This window comes from Moschus berezovskii, chromosome 18, assembly GCF_049115385.1.
Source record: "Moschus berezovskii isolate FMDL1 chromosome 18, NW_MosBer_1.0, whole genome shotgun sequence".
Taxonomy (NCBI): domain Eukaryota; kingdom Metazoa; phylum Chordata; class Mammalia; order Artiodactyla; family Moschidae; genus Moschus; species Moschus berezovskii.
In genome coordinates this window covers 41,118,166-41,133,822 of record NC_142477.1, presented here as the reverse complement: position 1 = coordinate 41,133,822, position 15,657 = coordinate 41,118,166, and the positions used below count along the sequence as shown (strand labels likewise).

General features: G+C 43.8%; 1 protein-coding gene across 4 annotated transcripts in view; it reads left to right on the top strand.

Moving 5' to 3' along the window:
- Positions 1 to 15,657, top strand: part of LIFR (LIF receptor subunit alpha) — a 132,224-nt gene that overhangs the window by 46,949 nt on the left and 69,618 nt on the right. For 2 of the 4 annotated variants that reach the window (XM_055422144.2, XM_055422143.2), the window contains exon 1: positions 1,772 to 2,054. The exons of 1 other annotated variant lie outside the window; for it this stretch is intronic. The gene's annotated coding sequence lies outside the window, so the exon portion shown is untranslated. Of the gene's footprint in view, positions 1 to 1,771; positions 2,055 to 3,906; positions 3,964 to 15,657 lie in introns of those variants that run through there. One more of the 4 variants, XM_055422147.2, reaches the window with a different exon arrangement.

Genomic DNA, 15,657 nt, shown 5'->3' with positions numbered 1-15,657 from the left:
TGTGCTGCATTGTTTTGTTTTTCCTTTTCCTTTGGGAGGACCACCCAAATTGCATAAATTTCTCATAAAATCTGCATCAACGTACCCCTTCGTGTGATAACAGTACCTGTTTTACAGGTGTATTGTGCAGGTTAAAAGAGCTGACGGATGGTGCCAGGCACAGAGTGTATCCAATAGTTGCTAGGCATTATTATTCCCCCAAGAGTTTCTATGTCTAAGTCACAGAAGTAAGCATTCTATGTAATACGCTTAAAAACTATGATTTTTCCCCACAAAAGAAATTTCTCCACCTCACGTAGGGGCTACATCACAATTTTCTTAGACCCTAGGCACTTGTGCCTCTTTGTTGAACCCCTTCATCCATTAAAATCTCTTTAAATGAGATAAATGTCCCAAACCACCAAGGACTCAAGAACAGGGTAACACAAAAAGCAGCATCTAAAACAGGGGTTCGAGTACACATTTTGGAAGCCTGTTTTGCAAACAAGGTCTCCGAGATAATAGGAAGCATTAGTTTTGGCGTTTACAATACGCATATGAATGAAGCTGGCCGTTAGAACACAAGTGGGGTCCATGTCTTACTGTGAAACACACACTTTCATTTAGGGAGACTACTTTTCAGTGTACCTGATGGTGTTTTTGTGCCCATTTTGGTTACATTATCAACAGGGAAATACTGCCTCAGAAAATAAGGTTCGTTTTGCCAATTTAGAAAATGCTTTGGAATTTCATCCAAAGGTCTCTTATAAAAACACGTTGGGCTTTGTGCTGGTGCATCAAATAAATCACAAATGAAACAAACAAGTTGGCTTCCTATCGAAGGTGTGTCTGCAGAGTCCTGTGACTCTGCGTGCCAGGGGCTCCATCTGGCACATTTCTGAACTTTGCAAAATTAATTGTGCTGAAGAGAACATCATCAAACGTGTCCGGCATAGAGGGTAAACATCTTCAAACCATGATTCTGCGCCATCAAACGCTCTCCAGCTAATTACATTTGGTGCATTACTCTGCACGAAAACCGAGGCCAAGTGAAACTGCGGAAATGGGAACAATGCAAGGAAGAAAAATCTCACCCCAATAAGAGTTCCGTTTTTTCTCCGCACGAATAAGCCCACCACGCCTTGGAGGCAAGACTAGATGACTCCGAATGCCCCCGCAGGCCCTCTCCGGCCGAGCGAGCCCTGCGTGGGCAGGAGGAAAGTGCCCGGAGTGGCAGCGCCCCAGCCCTGGGATATTATAAGTTATTCATAAAATCTAAGCAATCGCTCCCGTGTCGTTTCCCTCGCCCCCAACCATCCGCGCCCCGGCACAGAGGCTAGTTTTCGAGTGTATTTACAGAGGAAGCTAAATCACGGCCGCAGGTCGTCCTCTCCTCCATGCAACGTTTGCAATGCGCTTTGACAGCGTCTCGGGAGCCGCTCTCCTTGCAGGGCCGCCGCGCGCTAGGCCGGCCTTCCCGACCATTTGCACGGGCCAGGCCGCTCCTCTCCCCGACTCTTCCGTGACCTTCCGAGACGGGCCTCGCGACGGGACTCTCCGCGGAAGCACCACCCTCGGCGCTGGAGCCCCGCGCGCGGCCGCTCTCCCCCGGCTCCAGGGGGCGGCCCCGCGAAGAGCGCCGGGCGCGCGCGGCCCCGAGGAGGGGTGACGGCGGGGGCGCGCGGGCGGCTTCCGGCGGGGGCGCGCGGGGCGGGGCCGGGGGCGGGGCCGGGACCCGGGCCGCGGCGCCCCCCGCCGAGCGGCGTGCAGGCCCCGCCCCCGCGCGCCGCAGTCGGGGCTGGAGCGTCTCGCCAACCGCGGCGGCCGTGACTGTTGCCTCCGCGCGTCTGCGGCGGCGGCGGCGTCTCGCGGAGCTCGCGGAGGGCAGCGGGCCGCCCCTCGCCCGCGGCCGCCTGCAGCAGCCCTGTGCTGGGCCTGGGGGAGGCGGGACGGCGGAGGCGGCGGGTGGTGCCCGGCCCCGCTCCTCTACGCCTCCAGCCCGCGGGCGACTGCGAACTCCGCGCAGCCCCCGGGCGGCGGCCGAGGATGGCTAGATAGCGGCGCGCGGGCGGCCCGTGAGTACTGGGAGCGGGCGGGCGCGCGCGAGGCGTGGGCGGTGGGAGCAGCGGGCCCCGCAGCCGGGTCCCCTGGGCGCACCGGCGCCGGCGCCGGGCGGCCGGCGCGGGGCTGGGGGCAGCGCCCGGGCCGGCTTTGGCCCCGGGGTCCGGGAGCGCCCGAGAGGACTGACCCGGGCGGGGGATGGGGCGCACCGGGTCGCGCCGCTTTCCGCGCCCTTGGGCCACCCGGGCTCCCGGAGGACGCCGACTCCCCGGCCGCGAACTTGTGCCGCACGTAGGGCAGCAAGTTCTGAGGCCACAGGCTACCTGGGGGATGGGAAGGAGCTTTAATTTTTATTTTTCTTAAGTGATGCGATCAACCAAATGACCCCCGTGCCTCATCTCTTCATTAAGGCTACTTCGCTGTCCCTTCTGTATTCATGGTGTATTTGATTTACCTTGATTTTATGTGCTTGTATCCGAAGGTGCTATACTGATTGAATCCAGAGTTTAAGGAGTTGACCGTCAAACTTAGGCTTCATAATAGATTCCAGTTTTAAATGCATCGTTTCAAAAGACAGAGCTGGAATCATAAGTCCTGACCGACAGAAAATTCTGCACTTCACATGTTGTGAATTTACGCCTTGAATAATGTGATTCTGGTCTCCACCTTCTGCATCCTCACCTTTGGCTACGAAAAATATATGAGGTGTTTTATTTGCGGTTGGGTACCTCTGTGCTCTTTTTTGTATGGGTGTGTTATTACACTCAAATATTGATATAGCATATTTGCTGCTACTGAATAACATTTGTATGGAAATGAATTTCTCTGCATTTTTTAATGTGTTCATTTAAGATACGTTTTCTGACGGAAAGGTTTCAGTTTAAAGTTTGCCTTCTGCTTTGTTTGTTTTCAGTTTCAAATTTGTATTTAATTAAAAAAAAACTTGCTTGGAGTAAAATGAAGTGACTTAGTAGTATCATTTAGTCAGGGGTCCAAAAATGATTCCTAAATTAAATTTAAAGCAAATTCCCTTTCCTAGAAAAGTGAAAGCGTTTGTTTAGTGCAAATGATGCTTGTCCCTTCCCTTAAACGCTGATTTTGCCACAGATCTGAAATCACATTTCACTAATATCAGAGGGTTCCTTGTCTTAGCCTGGCAGGGGAAAGGAAACCTAAGTATAGAGTATGTTTTTAAAAACACTGTCCTCTTACTTGTTTCATAGGTTGACTTTCTGTTTTATAGCCAAGGGGAAACTGTTGATTTGGAGACTTCATTAGGTAGTTACAAGCTCGATTTAAATTTCCCTTCCAAGAATTGAATTGAGGTTTATTTGCTTTGTAATAGGTGAGATCACAAGCTCGCCTCTCTAATTACTGGAGAGTTGGATTCTTTTCTGGGAAATAAGGATCAGGAACTTTGCTGTCAAAGAGAACAAACTTCTGTGATTTTTGAAACCTGCTTATTGATGGTCATTGTTCAATAATATGTTGGCAATGATATAAATTATTATAACATTAAAATTTATCACCATTATTTGTGGGACCAGCTGCCTATGCACCCTCTAGAAGATTCAGCATGTATAAAAAGCTATGGAGTGAAAAGTGTATCTCCTTTCCCCACCCCCCGTCCCCCACTGCACCCTGTTCTCCCCAGAACCCTGTGTATACCTTTCCAGATAAAGCCTATGCTAGTATAAACATTTTGTATGTGTTCTTTTTATTTGACTTTCCACAATTGAGGACACATTGTATACTCTATTCTGCACCAGCTCCCCGCCCTCCCCTTCCCTACCCTCCCCTCCCGGCAGAGTACTAAATCTTGGCAGTCTCTGCATCAGTACCTCAGAGCTGTCTCTTCTTCAACAGCTGCGGAGTACCCCATTAAGGATGAGCCATCATTTATTTAACCTCTTCTTTATTGAGGTATGTGTAGTAGATTGTTTCTACTATTTTGCTATAGAACTGTTGTAAAACATTAGTTTCTGAGGTTTTTAAGTGAGTTTCAATTATTCCCAAAGGCAGTGGTAACTTATTTCTTTGCATCATGTTCCAGGAAATGAATGCCCCTTCTCTCCAGTGTACACTCTTTCCTTTTATATAATTTCAAAGTGATCCATAAGGGTCTCTGGTGTCTTTGTGGTGAAGCCTGGGACACCAGGGCCAGTTACTAAGGTGGCATTCCTTGATTAACACCTTAGCTCTTTGTCTCAACAAAAGAAATAGAAGAACAGATATAAAATTTTAAGAATAATCTGTAAGAAAAATTCTTAGGAGTTTAAATATTTTGAACATAGAGAAGAGGCTCATACCTTTGGTTAAGTTGGAGATAAAGGCAGGTTGTGTTTCGTAAAACTTGTTTGCCATTAGGCACCGACACCCCTGCCTTCTGCGAAAGATCACTGGTATCTCATATTTTAATGTTGCTATAATATGTTTATAAATTGTACACTTTGAGAGAAGGTTACTGGTAACTCTTAAGGAGAAGTATGCTTTTAGAAAATATTTGGCCCTTTTAAATTAAAAATTGAGGTCTCTTAGAGTGCTTTTAAAACAATAAATTGTTGAAGACTCATGCTAGCTAGCAGTTGAGCCAGATACATTATCAAATTTGAGTAGTTTTCAGTGCTGAGCTTTATATTTCCATTATGCTTCTTTTTGAAAGTGTTTTTAGAGCTAATGTAAGAAACTATAATAATCCTTTTTTTAAATGACCAAGGAAACCTTTTCATGTTTAAGGTGTTTTGTTTTTCCTTTGTTATTTAGTATCTGTCATTGTACAAAACTGCTAATATTGGCTGTATTTGCTCTTCTTAAATAAGTATTTACCGAGCATCTGTTACATCCCAGGCAACTTTCTAGAGACTAAAAATGTAGCAATGCACAGGACAGAGACCCCATTCTAATGAATTCACCTCTTAGTGAGGGAGATGGATACAAAGCAGAGAAGCAATAAGACAATAAGGTCAGAGAGCAAGGCGTGCTGGAGAATTGATAAAATCGGGTTGCTGAGATAAAGGGGGGACAGGGTGGGGCCACGGTTTCAGACTGAGCAGCTCTGGGAGCCTCTCTGAAGTGAATTTAAACCGAGAGTTGAGTGTGTTCTTGGAGATCTGGAGGAGTGGTGGCTCAGGCAGAGGGCATGACATACGCAGAGGGCATGGCTTGTGCAAAGGCCAGGCGGTGGGACCAAGCCTCGCACAGCAGAGGCACAGATGGCCGCCAGTGTGGCTGGAGTTTCTGATCAAAAAGTGGCTGGTGGGAGAGAGCAGGCGCTGGGATGGGTGTCCTGGGCATCTGTAAATGGCAGGGAAGGTTCAATGACATGGAAGAGAGACCTTGGATGGTGGGGTTCCTCCACCTGCTGGAAGCTCGAGGAGGGCAGTTGTGGATCTGCTGCTTCTTCATTGCTTAGCCAGGGTCATAATGTGCTGTGAATATTTAGAGAATTAACTAATAATTAGAGAGTTTAAGAAATAATCTTGTCTGGTTTTTCTCAAAATACTTAGATTTGGGAGTCTTTGAGCTGAGTTTTCCCCATCTTGGCTGTGGCCCTTGACATTACCAGATCCATCCCACTGTTAAAGCATCTTCTCAGATTGTAGCTTTAAGTGAGTTGCATTTTGTTTCTGTTCCCTGAGATTAAACTATGAAGCCTTAAAAATGTGCCTAATTTTCCAGGACGTTATAGTGATATCTGAGTAATTCAGTCAGAAGTTCCATCTTCGATTTTAGTGTATTAGCCCTTTGCTTAAGTGTAAAAATTTCAGAGAGGCCTTTTTTATTATAGTGAATGTTTGAATTCTTTGGGGGCAGATTACAGACTAATGAGCCCATAAAATATATGTACTTTATGCAGGTACTTTTATTCTCACAGGAAGAATGTGTGCCTGTTCTATTTTAGGGAGTATCAGGAACTGTGGTATTTCCTCTTCCCAACTTCTAATCTGTTTGTCATTCTAAATATATGTTCCTTTAGATTAACTGAAATCTTGGGAAATGAGTGTTGTGCCAAGCAATTGTTGTAGATGCCTAATTAGAATCTGTTGCCTTTTTCTTAACTGTGACTTGAGGTCCTGTCCAACCTTGGGAGCTATGATCTTGCAGAATGAGGGGATTTGATGTTTTTATTTCCTGTTCTAATTGGTTGATACCTGAACCCAGTAAGTTGCTCCCATGTAAGATAATTTTATCTTCCAGTGTTCTCTCATAAACTCTGCGCACGTGCTGTGTAAAGGATGGATTCTGTGACTCTGAAATCTTAAATCAAGTTCCTTTAGTCTTTTGTCCGGCTCCTTGCAGCAAAAACCCTTCAGGCAAACTAGCAGAAGCCCGTCAGCATCTGTTTTATAGGTCACCGGAACATGTACAGGCCTAGGTGCTTGAGTCAAAGTACAGGTACTACTACCTTTCCATTTCCTTTGTGAACTCTAGAGATGCAGGACTTCTAGGTTGACTTTACATTGTCTGCAATTGACAACACATACATTCTTACCAGTCCTGGCTGCTCCCGTTTGCTTCTGCGGGCAGAGGTTGTGTGTATCCTTTACTGTTTTATGCTTTTATGTTGGAAGTTGAAGAAAACCTTTTAGTAGGTGAGTTTTTCATGTACTTTTGCAGAAATATGAGAAAACCTTGCCTCTACACATTCTTCTGGTTTGTAGGGCAGGTACAGAGGAAGACTTGAAATCACATACCCAAAGCTGAGAATCTGCACCTGTACTATTAAGTGGTAGTATCCTGAAAGACCTCCAGAAAGGTGCTAATGCTTGTAGAAAGTGTGTGGTTCTTCTCAATGGGTGACTTGGAATACTGAGGCCCCTTGCCTTCCTTTCACAGCTTGCAGAAGCAGGCTTCTCTACGGAGACCCTGGATTGGAGGACAGTTGAAATGGTGGGGGTGGGAACATGTGGTGAAAAATAACAAGTGGTGGCAGAAGGCATGCCCCCATTTCTCCTGTTAGAAATGCTGGTGGGGCAGTGAGTTGCAGACATTCTGTGGACAGAATGTGCCTGTGAATTGGGGGTGAGAGTAAGCTGGAGCGAGCTGAGACTCCAGTGCCACAACCCCAGTGCTGCAGCTGCCGGCACGCCACCTTAAAGCTGGGTGCCAGCCTTCCCAGCCACAGGCCTGGAGACCAGCCGCCACGGCACTGGGTCCTGTTTCACGTTTCATGCTGTAGTATTTATAGTGCAGTGGAAAAGCGAAGGATACAGGAACATTTTAGGATCCTTTTCAAAGAAACAGTTAAATTGGGAGCATAAATCTTCATGTGAGTAAAACCTGATCCTATTATATTATCCCTTGAAGTTACCTGGATCACCAGAGTTTTACTCTAGATGTAAAATTTGGGAGGAAGGGGCTGAGAGCCTGGTTCTGATTTCTAAGGAAGGACTATATGTAGTCTTATATATAGCTTAAAATGCCAAGTACTGACGAGCAATAGGAGCTTCAGCATTCAAACAAAACCAAAGAAGGTAGAGAATTTAAGAGCCAGAAAGGGCCTTGGATCTTCTGGTCAACTGTAAGTTTACTGCTGCAGAAACCAAGCCCCAGAGGTGTTCTCATTTGCCTAAGAATCCAGGAGTTCCAGACTGGCATTGTAACTATGATTTGCTAATTCCTAACGGCAGGGCTCTGCGCTCCACTCTGGAACAGCAGGGGATCCGTGGGGTTCACTGCTTTGTCTCCATAGAACAGTGCCCAGCCCACAGTAGACATTCAGATATTTATTTATTGTAAGAATTTTGAGAACTTAAGATTGCACCTTAACTATAAGATAGTCCTTATAAAATTTGAGAGAATATACAATTTTGTGAGTTTCTTTTCTTGTAAACAATAGAGCATGTTACTGTTAGAGCCCAGCAGTGAAACCTGATATTAACCAGGTGGGCAGACAAAGATGTGCAGTCTTACTGGCTTGGCACTTTTCAGGGCCCAGTGTCACTCGATTTTTTAACATTCATTCTGTTCATTCTGCTGGGATCTGCTGTCAAAGTTTTATATTTTGTATTTGAAAACATGTGTACTGTAAAATCCAACACTTATTGTCCACATTGGTTGCTATTTTTCTCGATATGTTTTATCAATAGTTTCACTGTTTTTAAAACTTAGAGCCGTATAGGGATTTGACTGTTCAAAAACAAATCTTGCTAACTATTAGGTTTGGGGGATTGTCACTTTCGAATGCTGCTGGTGGGTATTTTCAATTGTTACAACTTTCCAGGAGGGTAATTTCGCATTACTCATCGAAAGCCTCAAAAATGTGCCATGTCCCTTAGTCAGGCATTTCCACCACTAGGAATTTAAACTAAGGGGAAAAAAAAATAAAGCCTGTGTATGGAGACCAATCTATAGCAGCAGTTCTCGCCTACATAGGCATGTGGGCCCCATGTTCCTGTCGGTCACTTTCTCCTGGCACCGTGATTCTTCCCTTGATGGGAAGCCCACGTAGTGGGTATCTTAACATTGGGTGGGGGAGTTCTCTTCCAAATTAGGGAAAAACCTCATCTCCAAATTTTGGTGACCTCCATGAAAAGTACACCAAAAAACCCAACCTCTAATTTGCAAAAATGATTTTTGCAGCTTTGTTTATGATAGTTATAAACTAGAAACAACTTAAATGCTCAATAATAGGGATATTGATTACATAAAATGTGGCATACACATGTAATGGAAAACCCTTTCTTCATTGACACTGAGGTAGGGAAGTATGTTTTGATATAGAAAGATATTCTGAGTTTGTAAACTGAAAAAGCAAACTGCCAAACAGTATATGTAACTTGATCTAGGAGTGTTTTGTGTTTTTTGTTGTTGTTGTTGTTCTTGGAGAAAGAGGCAGAGAGAGAGCTCAAGCAAGCAAGTCAGAGCCTCAGTTTTCTACCTGTTATGTAGAAAAATGCCAGGAAGACTATACACCAAATGCTATGTGTTTTGTGTTGAAAGTACAGGTGACTGCTATTTTTAGAGTCTAGAGGGCTACAGTCCATAGGGGTCGCCAAAGAGTCAGACAAGACTTAACGACTAAACATTTTTGGTTTCCTGGATTTCCAACATTTAAAGCATATTTTGTAGTGAAGGGAATGAGAACAGATTCCCTTTTTGATCTGCTGGTTGTATGAACTTGGGTACTTTCTGTGTCTGATTTCTTACCTGTAAAAGGTAATAATAATATCCAGCTCATGGTGCCCACAGCTAGTATGTGTTAGGTAAATGCTACCTTGCCTTCACAATTCTGTTACGATTAAGGCTGATATTCCTACTAAGACAGATTTCTAATCAGATAACTTTTATCAACTCTTGTAAGAAGCATTTTAAGGCATTCTGATGAAATATTTCATTGCTTCTGGTCACTGAGAAATACTTTGTTGAGTTATTATTTACTTTAAAACTGCAATGCTTTCCATTGCCAAGAGATTTTTTGAGTCAAAAGCTTTTTTCCCCCCTTTTGTTATCGTCTTTAACAGTCCTGTATAAGTTCTTGTATGTCAGGGTCCAATCTTTTTTACTCACAGAGTTAGTTGTTGAAATGTGATTCATTCATTCAACAACTATTGAGGGCTTTTTTTCCCCAGTGGGTAGGCATCAAATAGGCAGCAGTGCCCAGGGCAGACACGCCCTCACTACTTGAATGACATGGAAAGTGACCAGGGCAGTCCAAGGCTAGGAGGCATAACTACTCAGTAAACCTGTGTTACCACTGCTGACAATCAAGTGGGCCTCATTTCCTCTCCTGCAATTTTGAAAGAAACTATGTTGTAATGTTACTTTTCAGTGAACACAGACATTGCCTCCTGCTTTTTACACCAAGTACATGAGGTGCTGACTAGGTTATTTCACCTTGACATTCTCTGATGATTTAGTGATGACTTGTGTTACACGTCTGTTAGAATATCCTGGGCTAACAGTCTTAAAATTGCTACTATGTGTCTTCTGTGAAGGACATGGCTTTTTGAGATTATTTTATGTAAAATTACTAAAATAGGTTCCTATTCATGAATTTAGGATGGATGGATATCCATGGATATACCATTTGAAAAATTCTAGCACATGGTCTCACTGAGGATGAGGCAGTAAAACCTGCAGTTTAAAGTGAGGTTTCCATTTGACAGTATATCAAAATACATTAATTTTGTAATTTGTTTTTTGAGTCGGGACAGTTCTTTTAAAGTTGGTAGCAGCTGTAAATATTTTGATGTAAAATAAATCCTCAGTGTTCATGGAAAATGTCTCAGGACCTTGATGACAAATACTGACCTTGCATTTTATTTTTCTCATATAGCCTAATAAGATGGTATCATAAATCATTTTTTTCTTATCCCTGTGGAGAATGCATGTAGAAGTTATGTCACAGATTGGAGCCACTCGCAAAGCCGACATTTTATTCCTTCTTTATCTCACAATTTTTCCATCTATACCACTGCTTTCCATGGCCCACTCTGCTCCCCCGGCCTCTGCTGGAACCAGCAGTTGGCTTTCTTGTTTTGATTCGGGTGGGGGGTTCCCTTGTCACAAATACTCTTTACCTGTCTTGAGATATACTGAGTATGTAATAGTAAATGCAGAGCAACAAAGCTGTGTTGACCTGTAGACATTAGACTGTTGGCTCTGTTGGCTGGGTGTAGAGTTTAGCCAACTCACTGTTTTCTCAAATGCCAGCTTCAATAAAATTACAGACAACCGTGGTTTGGAACTTTTCAATTCACAAATCGTCAAAGTTGTGATTGCTGTACTCACGCATTCCATGGGCTGCATTGCTGGGATCAAAAACTCAAATGCTTACAGCGACAGAACAGGTCACAGATGTTGCTGAGTGGGTGTGATCTGCCTTTTGTCTTTATGCTTTTGATAAAAGCCATATGAAATATTTGATATTTTTACTTTCTTCTTAATTCTGCTGCATGGTAGACAACACTGGATGCATGGCAACTGAAATTTGTCTCAGTTTGGGGAATCCATAAGGAAAGATACTGAGGAGGGTTGGATCACTAGCAGTGTGAGCGGAGTTTTGAAGGACACGTTGGTGTTTGTTAAGTGGATAAGGAAGAGTGGGAAAGACATGGGTAGAGGGTAAGGTGTGCAATGACAGAGGACAACAGAGCCTGGTGCTTTCGTTGGAACTTGAATACAGGGCCGGTGCGAGCAAAGGCCTGAAGTTAGACAGCTTGGAACAGCAGAGAGCCTCCTGCCATGATGACAGCTGGCACCTTCTCCATGGGCCAGGGAGAGCCAGGGGAAATTTCAGGCATGTGAGACCATTGGTTCAGAGGGTGACTCCAGGTTGTGTCAGGGAGGCCTGGGAATCCAACAACCTGGAAACTAGGAATCCAGCAACCTGGCAGAAGTGTAGACCAAAGGGAAGATGCCCCAACAGGGCCCCAGCCAGGCCTGGCCCTAGAAATTTGTCTTTATTTTCCTAATAATGTTGAGGCAGTATTTCCTAATAATGACATGTGCAGCAGTAGTGGCTCTGCTCTTCCCACGCTCAGTTCATCACACCCTTTTCTTAAACTTCTGTTCAGTGACTAAGTCGTGTCTGACTCTCAGCGACCCCAGGGAGTGCAGCGTGCCAGGTTTCCCTGTCCTTCATTCTCTCCCAGAGTTTGCTAGTTGGTGACAGTGTGTTTAAAGCTCTCAGATGCAGATCTGCTGAGGCCTCACCCTTAAAAGTTTAAAAGCGCAAGTGATTCTTAGTGTGGGTGGTTATAAAACGGAGTACGTGACGTGGAAGTGAGGAGGTAGCCACTTAAGCTAAAGATGTTGGTCAAAAGGCAAAAACTGTCAGTTATAAGATGAAGTCTGGGAATTGATAGTCAGTACTACTCATGGGGTCGCGGAGAGTCGGACACGACTGAGCGACTGAACTGAACTGAACTGAACTGAACTACTGTACAGTATTGTATACCTAAAATTTGTTCTGAGAGTAAATCCTAAGCATTTTTACTACACCCAGAAGAGAAGACCGCTGTGAGGTGACAGGAGCTTGGGTGTGGTAATCATTTCACATTGTACACATCTACGTATCGAATCATCACGCTGCGTACTTCACATCCATACAGTTCTGTTTGTCAGATTATATCCCAGTAAAGCTGGGGGAAAAATAGGGAGTAGATTGCACCAGTGAAGAGAAAAGATACGGATACTTAGAGTATGGTTTATATTGAAGTAAGAATTTATAATAATTTGGACAGTAATAAAGATAACAGTAATAGTTTATGTTTTATATTAATAATACTTTAATGTTAGATTATCTGCTTATTACTTTTTTAGACTAAAAATGAATCCCTCAATTTTAATGTCACAAGAGGACAAGATTTCAGACATGATGATAAAATAAGTAGACGGTGGAGTTGTCCCTCTCCTTGTTATTTTGGCAGTTCTGTTACATTATTGGCCTACTGCATCAGCCAGCGTTTTTTTCTTCTTTTTTTTTTTCCCACATGTTGCTGTTAAGTCACAGCTCCTCCAAACTGTACAGTGTTTTATGTGTTATTGTCATCATCACCATCATTTTATTTGAGACCATGAAATTATTAATGCTAAATTTATCTTATTGAATTAGTTTGTTAAATTAATTGTGAGAATCTTCATTATTGCATCCAGTATATTTGTTATTTTTGCCCATATTTTGGTCCACAAATTTGATGAATATGATTCCTGAATCATCTTCCATTTCATTAACGAAAATGTCAAGGAATACAGAACTCTGCCACATCTTTCCATAATCTTGATCTAGCTTGGCGTCCTAGATTAATTAGCACCCCTTGGGTGGGATTGATCACATGGGGAAAGAGCCCTCGTCCCTCTTTTTATACAACCTGTATCCCTCCGTCTTGCTCATAAACACCTTTCTGATGTCAGGAAAGGTCTTTTCAGAGCCAAACCCTTCGTGTGTGATTCTGACACTGGCTTTTCCAGCTCATTGGCCTCATCAAGTAGGGGGTTAGGTGGGACTGCGTTCCGTTGAATTAGGGCTCCTTGCCTAATGCGTTTTGTAATCTTATCCAGGATCAACGTCAAGCTTAGGTGTTGATAGTATCTGCTGTCCTGATTGAATGCCCCTTTCCAGGATAGTTTTGACAAATGCCAATTATTTCAGGTTCTGTTTTGTCATACTCTGTTCCGCCTTATGTAGAAGACTCAAATATAACATTAGGTAAGTGCTGTGCTTCATACTTAGAAAACCTTATAACCCTGGTCATATGCTCAAGGTTTTATTTCAGTTTTCATTTGTCTTTTTGATAAGCATTTGTATTCTAAAATGATGCCTATGATATTAAGATCTGGAATTGAAGAATACAACCAGTTGAAAAGGTATTTGAATTCATTTGGAGAAGGGAATCTTCAAAGTCCGACCCTGAAGAATGTTTAGAAAACATGTAGGCACATTTTGGTCAATATCTGTGCCCTGAAATACATGTCTTCAGTTTATATTTTAGGGTTATTTCAACAGCAAGACAAGATTTTTTTCATGCTGATGAGTTCTGAAACAGGTTGCTAACTGGTGCCTTAAGAATTGTAGTTGGCCTGCAAATGTGTTTTGTTTGACTTACCTACTGATTTTTGAAGAAGGAATTAGTTGCCAACATTTAAAAATAAAGATTTCACATTAAAGGGGAAAAAAACCAAACACCAAAACCCCTGCATTTCTGCCTCTTTGTGAAAACCTTGAAGATCTGTGACTCTACCAGACTCTCCTGCCTGGTGGTAATATGGAAGTAAGGTGCTAACTGGGGACTGCCCACCTCAGCTCTCCCATCCTCACTGCACTCCTGGGGCCAGCGTCGCCCCCTTCATCAGGCTAGCCCTTGTGGTATGTCTCAGCACCTGCTGAGTCACAGCTGACCAATGGGAAATGTACTTTGAGCTGGAAGGAGAATAGTAAGATGGTAGCAGTTTGCTGTGTTGCCCCCTGACACTGACTGTCTGACCTTTGGCCTGCTGTGATGGTTGGAAGGGCTTGGTAGAGTGAGGGGTATTTCCACCAGGAACAGTGCTCAGCTGGCCAGGGTTGGGGAGCAGCATTCCTGTTGACATTCTAGATCTCCCAGTTCACAGACATGACAGGCAAGGTATCCCATGAGGAAAACAGCTGTAGGGGCCTGGGTCATAGCTGTGTGATTTTAGAGACATGAGGGGCTTTGTCCAAGGCTCCATGCCTGCTGCCTCGTGAGTGGAATGGGGACTGGAGCCCTGGACCCACTGCCCCACTTCAGTGACTTCTGCTCCACATTTAGTGTAATGGTCTAGAGATGAGGTTTGTAGTCAGACCTGGATCTAAATCCAAGTTCCACTCCTGACTAGCTGTGTGACCTCAAGCAAATGTCAGAAGCCTCTTGTATCTCAGTTTTCTTGTTATACAAAGAAGGACAATCATGATACGACCTCCATAATGTTGTTATGGGGGTTAAATCCACTCTTGGATTTGAAGAACTTAAAACAGTGCCTTGCCTATTATAAATAATATATAAACAATGCATGATATCTGAAAAATAGTAGTTATGAATTACATATTCAGGTTGACTCAGTTAAACCCACCATTTCACCAGCTCAAAACTATGATATAATTATCAATTTTTTCATTTTAGAGTTTAGAAAGAGCTTTAAGGATAGTTTTATTTCATATGTTTTTTAAAAAATCCTCTAGCAGTGTGAGCCAATATTGTTTTTTTAATTCATAAATTTATCTATAGCAGATAGGTGCATTCAAAAGCATAGCATTCAGCTTTCTCGTCAGAATGTAAAGAAATAATTGGGTATCATCAAAATATTGTAAGTCCTTACCCAAGATGCCATTTGGGTGGATTTGTTCAGTTCACTAAATAAACGTGTATTGCATATAAAGCTCTCTTAGATGCAGGAGTGTTGTTAAGACGAATCTCTGCTCTTCAGTTCAGTTCAGTTCAGTCGCTCAGTCGTGTCCGACTCTCCGCGACTCCCTGTCCATCACCAACTCCCGGAGTACACTCAAACTCATGTCCACAGAGTCGGTGATGCCATCCAGCCATCTCATTCTCTGTCGTCCCCTTCTCCTCCCAACCTTTCCCAATCTCTGCTCTTAGGGAACTTTTAATGGGGGTGGGAAGGAGGGCAAGAATAATCTTTGAGATACCTGGTACGATGTGATAAATGACCAAAATAGAAATGCACCACAATGCAGCAGGAACATCAGGAGACCATCAGTGTCTGGACATGCAGGTCTTGGAAAGAGCCAGGAGGCAGAGATGCCCCAGGGACAGGAATAGAAGGGTGGTAGATGTGACAATCTCCAGGCATTCAGCCTAGAGTTTGGATGAATGATGAAACTTAGATGGTCATGCTGTTCAGAGCTAGGTGAGTCACTGTGGAAGATGGATGTGGGAAACCCCTGCCCAAGGCCATGGGATTAGTCAGGTAGTGATGTGAGTGACCTGTGGCAGAGATTCTGATGAGGGCCTGCCAGAGCAGTGGGGGTGGAAGTGGGGGGTCGGTTCTAGGGCAAAGAGTCAAGGCATGTTGTGGAGGTAGAACTGCTGAATAGGTGGAAGGAGTGGGGAGAAGTTGAGTGTGACCCAGGAGAGGCTGGTGCCATGCATAGGAATAGGGCTTGGCAAGGGGTAGATTTGGAAGGGGAAGTGAGTT